This window comes from Nothobranchius furzeri, chromosome 11, assembly GCF_043380555.1.
Source record: "Nothobranchius furzeri strain GRZ-AD chromosome 11, NfurGRZ-RIMD1, whole genome shotgun sequence".
Lineage (NCBI taxonomy): Eukaryota > Metazoa > Chordata > Actinopteri > Cyprinodontiformes > Nothobranchiidae > Nothobranchius > Nothobranchius furzeri.
Window position 1 is genome coordinate 49,208,833 of NC_091751.1, and position 7,948 is coordinate 49,216,780.

General features: G+C 51.3%; 1 pseudogene; it reads left to right on the top strand.

The window, feature by feature from the left end:
* Positions 1 to 3,955: 3,955 nt before the first annotated feature.
* LOC139061937 (uncharacterized) lies at positions 3,956 to 7,027 on the top strand (annotated as a pseudogene).
* Positions 7,028 to 7,948: the final 921 nt, after the last annotated feature.

Sequence of the window (7,948 nt, forward strand, 5' to 3'; positions counted from 1 at the left end):
GGATGGATGAATGGATGATAGATGGTAGGTAGATTGAAGTGTGGATGGATGGATTATAGATGGATGAGTGGGTGGATGGACGGGTAAATTGAAGTGTGGCTGGATGGATGGATGGATAGATGAATGGATGACTGATGGATGAGTGGATGGATGATAGATAAATTGATTGATGATACATAAATGGATGGATCATATATGGATGGATGGATTGAAGTGTGGATAGATGGATGGATGAATGAATGGATGGTGGATGGATGGTGGATGGATGGATGGATGGATGGATGAGTGGGTAGATGAATGGATTATAGATAAATGGATGGATGATATATGGATGGGTGGATTGAAGTGTGGATGGATCAATGGAATGATGGATGGACACGATGCACTACCCTCAGTGTAAATTTACCATCACATTTTCATATTTGTTATTTAAAAATATGTTTTAGTTTAAGCCATAACAATACTGCTGGTTGACCAAAGCTGGGGAAGTTTAGTATTTATTTTATTTACTTTTATATTGAAGATTAACAAAAATAACCTTAATGTATTTAATGGCTGCTGGATATTAGAATAAATATGGTGGCAAGAAGAAAAGATTTTTGTTTTTCTTGTTTGTTGCAGAGTGATCTGGGCTTCATCACGGTTTTTACCTTCAGGGATTATTTCCAAATTTACAAGCCGTAAAAGGCTCTCCAGAAGCACCGAGTTTGAATCCATTGGTGCTGAAGAGACCCACAAGAGCCTCTTTACTTCATGGCACCATGAAACACAAGTGTTAAACATACTTAATGGAAATATCTCACTTTTATTCATCATTCAGTGTTAGTTCATAAAGTGGCAGAAGAGATGGTGGTAATGATCCAGCTGTTGTTTAGATGTCTCATCAGGGTTATTTTTGTAATTAGGCCAAAAAAAAAAAGAATCATAAAATTGGATATGCAAGTGTCAGGAAAACACAAAAAAGTGAAATAAATTACAAACTGCTGAGCAAGAGTTTGTTAATTTATCTTACACCCACAAATATTAGATTTCCCACAAATTTGGGATTTTTAATTAATGACAAATGCAATGAAGGGCATGTAAAGAAAATCATCAAATTAAATTATAGAAAGCTTTAAAATTAATGTGACAACCTGCCCAAGCAAATGTTCATACTTCACAAAGGATAATTTCCCTGAAGCATTCCTATGCATTCAGCACTGATACAAAATTCACTAAATGAACAAAAAAGGAGAATGTTGCTTACTAAACTCACAATAAAGTCATTAAAATCAGTATTCCTTCTACATACCCAGGGAGACCAATAAACCCAATTTTCATATTTCCAAACCAGCGTGATTGAATATCTCTTTTTAACTGAAAATGATCCTTCTGACAATTTCTCAGAGAGTTAATGGTTCTTAAACTGAAATTGATTCTCAAATAGCCACAGACCTCCTTTGTGCCATCCATCATAAACTGTAATATGATAGAAGTAACAAAAAAACTCGTAACTTGTATCCTGACAGGCTACTGCAAAGCTTGAGGGGAATTGGTTCAGTATTGTTATTACTGAAAATTTCCCTTTGCTGCTGCCAGAACACAGTCAGGGTCACTCCTTCCTTCCGCTGCACGAGAAATTAGCTGTGAAACAGCCGCGAAACGTACTACACAGCAATTAGCTACCGTGGTGAAGTTAGCTTGAAGTTGGACGTTGGATATTGGAAAGATATTGGTTTACACGGTCAGCGATAAATCTTCATGCCGTGCACTGCGGCACAGACAGCGATAACCTGAGTTCTCTTTCTTAACATTCGTTTCGATGTCTCACTATGGGATACACCCCTCCGCGGATTCCTCAGAAGCACTTATCTCAATACGCCAATCCTGATTGGCCAGTGACCGTGATGTACATGTCCCTTGCTACTATAAGTAGCAAGCGTCCCAACGCACGCACTATTCAATCACCTCTTCTCGCTTCGTTGGTTGCTTATCTCTCAGGTAAGTTAGCTCAACTGTTCACAGACGGAGCCAGCTAATATTCTCTCTCTGTCGCCGAACGTTAACTTACTGCCCTTCTGTCCTGAACTTCACCATAGGCTCGGGGCATAGCGAGCAGCTTCACACTCCAGTGCACCTGTTTGTTCTCTTGCTAACACACCAGTTAGCCCACATGGAAGCCGCTCCTCCCACCAGAGGAGTCAACGGCGCAGGAGCTCGCCTCTGTACCTGTGGGAACAAAATCTCGAGCAAAGACCCACAAAAGGTCTGCTCGAGCTGCCTCGGGCTGGAACACGCCCAGCTGGCATTGGAAGTCCCCGGGTCATGTGAGAGCTGTGCTTGCTTCACCCTGAAGAGCCTTCGCCGGCGGCTAGCGCGCCAAGCTAGCCTGTCGGGGAAGGACCGTTGCCTGCCGGCCCCTGGGCCACCGCCTGGGGACGCCAGCGAACATGCCCTCCCGGAGCCGGAACCGTGTGCCGAACTCAGCTGGGGCTCACAGCTCGAACTGGCCGGTCCGAGCCACCCCGTTGAGGACGTGTTGGAGTTGGACTACGGAGACGACGAGGACACCTCGGAACTCCTCATTTCAGAGGAGGACGAGGATGACGACGTTTTTCTCCCCATCGCTCAGGCCTCCATGCCTAGCTTTCCGTCCTCTCCCAGGGATGGAGCGGCTTCTCCGGCCGCCCATCTGGACATGCAGTCAGTCTGCCGACGCGCTGTGACCAGGCTCAACATCCCTTGGCCCATCGTGGTCACTGAAGCTGTCAGATCCCGCTACAAGGGAAAGAAGCTGCCTCAGGCCACAAGGGCGGCAAAGCCCCTCCTTCCCACCTTCCCGGAGCTTCTCCAAGAAGTGAGGTCCTCCTGGGACAAACACCCTTTCAGCTCCAGGTCTCCTGTCCAAGGAGCCTCCTCGCTGGACTTCGAGGGGATGGAGAAGGCTGGCATGCTTCGCATGCCGCCGATGGAACCGCTGATTGCAGCCCACCTGCACCCACAGCTCTCGGCAACTTCCTCCAGGCCTCCCGCTCTCCCTGCAAAGGTGGACCGCTTCCAGTCAGCGCTGAACGAGAGGGCGTACAAGGCTGCCGCCATCTCGGTCCGAGCTTTGAATGTCTCCTCCATGCTCTCGGCGTACCAAGGCGAGCTCTGTGAGGACATGAATACAAAGCCGGGCCCGGAGGTGCGGGAGGAAATCACCGTACTGACCGACATCTGCCTGCGTGTGCAGCACTGCGGGGTCCAGGCTACGGCTAAAGCTATGGGCATGATGGTGCTTGAAGAATGTGCATGATGGCTGAACCTCACCAACCTCTCTGATAGAGAGAAGGAGGACATTTTGGACAGGCCAATCGCGCCTGAAGGCATTTTTGGCTCTGTTCTGGCATCAATGCAGCAATGGTGTGAGGCCAAAAAGAAGGAGGATGAAGCCCTTCAACTCTGCCTTCCCCGTAAGCCTTCAACGGCTCTGCCGGCTCGGCCGAACCTTCCTCAGGCAGCGGCCTGAGCCCAGCCTCAGTTCCGGATCCCAAAGCGCCTGAAGCCTCAAGCAGTCCAACCAGCTCCTTCGGGCTCAGCGCCTCGACCAGTTTGGCCTCAGAGGTCCGGCAACCAAGCCGCTCCGCCGCCTGGACAACCCACCCGACCCGGCGATCAGCAGGTGAGGAAGAAGAAGAGAGTAGCCTGATGGAGTTCTTTCCCTCCCGACACTGCAGCTGGCTGTTCCCCGTTTGCCAGCTCCTCCTGTTCGATGTTGCCATGGTGCTTTCTCTCCCCCTCACGGAACCCCTCCGGCAGAGTCCCCGAGTGGTTCAGGGTTGGGCCAGGATGTGCAACCGGCTGTGCCGGCTCAAAAAACACACGTCACAAGCACTCACGTTGTTTTTTACAAACATGTCACGCTCAAGGAGCATTAAAAAGTTTGCTGCCGCATCCAGACAGAATGTCAAGGGTGCAGCAAAAATCAATAAAAATGTTGCCCATGAGCGGTTCCAGGCGGGGGTGGCCCCTGGCGGACTTTCCCACCAGCCATGGGTCGTCCCCGTACGCCAGGGCCGTCAAAGCACAAAGCCCCCGCGCATGCGCAGTGGCTGCCACGAGCACCGCTGCCCCACAACCTCTGGAGAAAGCTGCTGCTCCATGTGTCACGGCTGTGTCACCGCTCTCCACTCACATGGAGGAATGGACAGCGGTTTCTACTTCACATTGGGTGCTAAGAACTATTTCGAGAGGTTACAGGCTCCAATTCGCTTCTGTTCCTCCTCGATTCTCCGGCGTTGTGCTCCCACGCCCAGGGAACATCAGCTCACATCCTTCAGGGAGAAATCTCCTCCCTGCTGGAGAAGGGAGCGATATGCATTGTGCCTCCCGATCGGTCTCAGAGCGGTTTCTACTCCAGGTACTTCCTGGTCCCGAAACGGGGAGGGACCGGTATTCGCCCGATCCTGGATCTGAGGGCCCTGAACCGATGCCTCAAAAAGTACAGATTCAAAATGCTCACGCTCTCATCCCTTTTGCGTCTGATTCACCAGAACGACTGGTTCACCTCAATCAACCTGAGGGACGCATACTTTCATATTCCCGTGTTCCCTCCACACAAGAAATTTCTGAGGTTTGCCTTTCAGGGAGTGTGTTACAAATACACCGTGCTCCCATTCGGCCTCTCGCTGAGCCCGAGGGTGTTTGTCAGGTGTACGGAGGCGGCGATTGCCCCTCTGAGAGGGAGGGGCATTCGGCTGGCCACGTATTTAGACGACTGGCTCCTGCTGGCACGGTCCAGAGAGGAGGCAACGTCAAACACGCTGGTTGTGATCCATCACTTGTGTGGTCTGGGTTTCAGAATAAACTGGCAGAAAAGCATTTTACTCCCCTCCCAGAAATAACCTTTCTAGGTCTGAATCTGAACTCAGGGGCGTTCACGGCCTGTCTCTCGGCACCACGCGTGAACACGCTCTCGTTCTGCCTGGCGCGCTTCCGCCTACACAGTTCAGTGCGGTTTGCGTTATGCCTCAGGCTTTTGGGTCTCATGGCGTCGGCTATTTCAGTGGTACCACTTGGCCGTCTACACATGAGAGATTTTCAACGCTGGGTGGCTTCTCTGGGTCTCTCTCCAGTGCGCCACAGAGCACGCCGTGTGACGGTCTCTGCAGCGTGCATCGCAGCGCTCCGCTGTTGGCGTCACCCCTCCCTCTTGGCACAGGGGGTGCCTTTGGGGTTGGTTCTCGTGAGGAAAGTGGTCATGACAGATGCAAGCTTGTCGGGTTGGGGGGTGGGGGGGTGGGGGTGGGGGGCTCCTGGAGGGTCGCTCTGTCAGGGGTGTGTGGAACAGAGAGCTCTGGGGGACACACATAAATTATTTGTAACTCCTCGCGGTCTTTCTGGCCCTGAGGCGCTTCCTGCCTTTTCTCTCCGGCCATCATGCCCTAGTGAGAACAGACAACACCACGTCTGTGGCTTATATAAACCACCGGGGGGGCTGCGCTCCATGCGGTTACACACGCTGGCACGTGTGTAACCGCATGGTGCAGCAGGCATCTCCTCTCAATCAGAGCCACCCACGTCCCGGGTGTTCTGAATCGGGGGGCGGATCTGTTGTCCAGAGGGGCACCCCTGTACGGGGATTGGAGCCTGCATCCAGCAGTGTTGGAACAGATTTGGATTCGGTTTGGCACAGCCGTAGTGGATCTTTTTGCCTCCAAGGAGAATGCTCAGTGTCCACCGTTCTTCTCCCTGCGCGACTGAGACGCTCCACTCGGCGTGGACGCGCTGGCGCACGACTGGCCACGGGGACTGCTTCACGCTTTTCCCCCAGTGGCCCTGATACCACCCACCTTGCTGAGGGTACGAACCCAGCGCCACACTCTCATTCTGGTGGCCCCATACTGGCCAGCCATGCATTGGGTGGCGGACATTTTCCAGCTCCTGGAGGGCCAACCCTGGAAACTGCCGCTTCGCAGGGACCTGGTGTCCCAAGCGGGAGGCTCAATCTTCCACCCTCATGCAGAACGGCTGGCCCTGTGGGCCTGGCCCCTGAGGGGTGCGGGCTAGGGTCAGCAGAGCTGCCCCAGGCAGTCATTCGAACCATTCAGAATGCTAGGGCCCCCTCCACTAGGTCCTTATATGACTGTAAATGGAGGGTGTTTGAAGCCTGGTGTCAGGGCAGGAAGGTCTCACCCTTCCAATGCCCTGTGAACGTCATTCTGTCTTTCCTGCAAGACTTGTTGGATGGGAAGAAGGCTTTCTCCACCATTAAAGTGTACCTAGCAGCCATTTCCGCCCGACACTTGGGTTTTGGGAAGAAATTGGCAGGTCAACACCCCCTGGTGTGTAGCTTCATGAGGGACGCGCACAGGCATCTCCCTGTGTCTCGACCCTTGGTGCCCTCCTGGGATGTGTCCGTGGTGCTGTTGGCCCTCTCCGGGCCTCCATTTGAGCCTATGGACGGCCTGGACCTTAAGATCCTGTCTCTTAAGGTGGTGCTTCTCCTGGCTTTGGTATCTGCAAAGCGAGTTAGTGACTTACAGGCTCTCTCTGTGCACCCATCCTGCACCCAGTTTGCACCAGGTGACATGAAGGTGTCCTTGAAGCCCAATCCTGCCTTTGTGCCTAAGGTAGTGGGCTCCTTTTCTCCTATTATCCTCACAGCTTTCTACCCACCGCCCTTCTCCTCTCCTGAGGAGGAGCGGTTGCACAAGCTGTGTCCGATTCGCGTGCTCAAGGAGTATGTTAATCGGATGGAGAACCTTCGCAGGGGGGACCAGCTTTTTGTAAGGGGAAACCTGTCACAAAGCAGCGGCTTTCCCACTGGATTGTGGAGGCTATTTCTATGGCTTACTCCTGTCAGGGCATTCAGGCACCTGTAGGGCTCAGGGCCCATTCTACTAGGGGCCTGTCTGCTTCTTGGGCCCTTTTTCGGGGGCTGTCAATCTAGGAGATTTGTGCTGCAGCAAGTTGGGCTTCTCCACTTGCATTTGCACGCTTCTATAAGCTTGATGTTTCGGTCCCTGCAATGACTCACACGATTCTGTGTGTGGGGTCTGGATAAGCTGTCTGGCAATACGGGAGTCTCCATATCCCATAGTGAGACATCGAAACGAATGTTAAGAAAGAGAACTTTAGGTTACTGTCGTAACCCCGGTTCTCTGAGTAACATGAGTGAGATGTCTCACCAGACAACCCTTCTTGCTGGGCGAAGCAAGAAGAGGTGTTTATCTTGAATGGTGCGTGCGTTGGGACGCTTGCTACTTATAGTAGCAGGTGACGCGTATGTCACGGTCACTGGGCAATCAGGATTGGCGTATTGAGATAAGTGCTTCTGAGGAATCCGCGGAGGGGCGTATCCCATAGTGAGACATCTCACTCATGTTACTCAGAGAACCGGGGTTACGATAGTAACCTAAAGTTCCGAGGACTCGCTAATGGGAACGGTAGTTCGCTTAGGGACTATCAATAAATTTGTAGTCCTTTGTAAATGAGTACAAAACAAGCCCCCACAATGGAGCTCTAAAATTGAGTCAAACCCGGAAGTACCAAAAATTGCAGTTCCACCCTCATCCGCTGGGGGCTGATGTCAGAAACGAGCAAATCCTCATTGACTCCCATGTTAAAAATAACAATTTCACAGCAGAAATAAACATATTTACAGCCTGGTACCAAAACATGTTTTTCGTTTAAATGATCTAGTTTCCACTCATGACAACTCTGAGGGGGGTGAATTTTTTTCCCACTCTTCTGTTTAAGTGTATTAAAAGCCTAAAATTCTGTATAATTAATGAGCATCCGACACATGTGACCGCCGCCTCAGACCCACGTGACCACAGAGCTAGTTTCGTGGAAAGGCCTCAGTAGAGCCTCGGTCTGGCTTGGAAACTGCTCTGGCATTTTGAGTCTCTGTGTTTGTGTATTCGTGTTTGGATATTTTTTGTGCAATTGTTGGACAAAATGACTTGCTGTGGCATTAATTGCA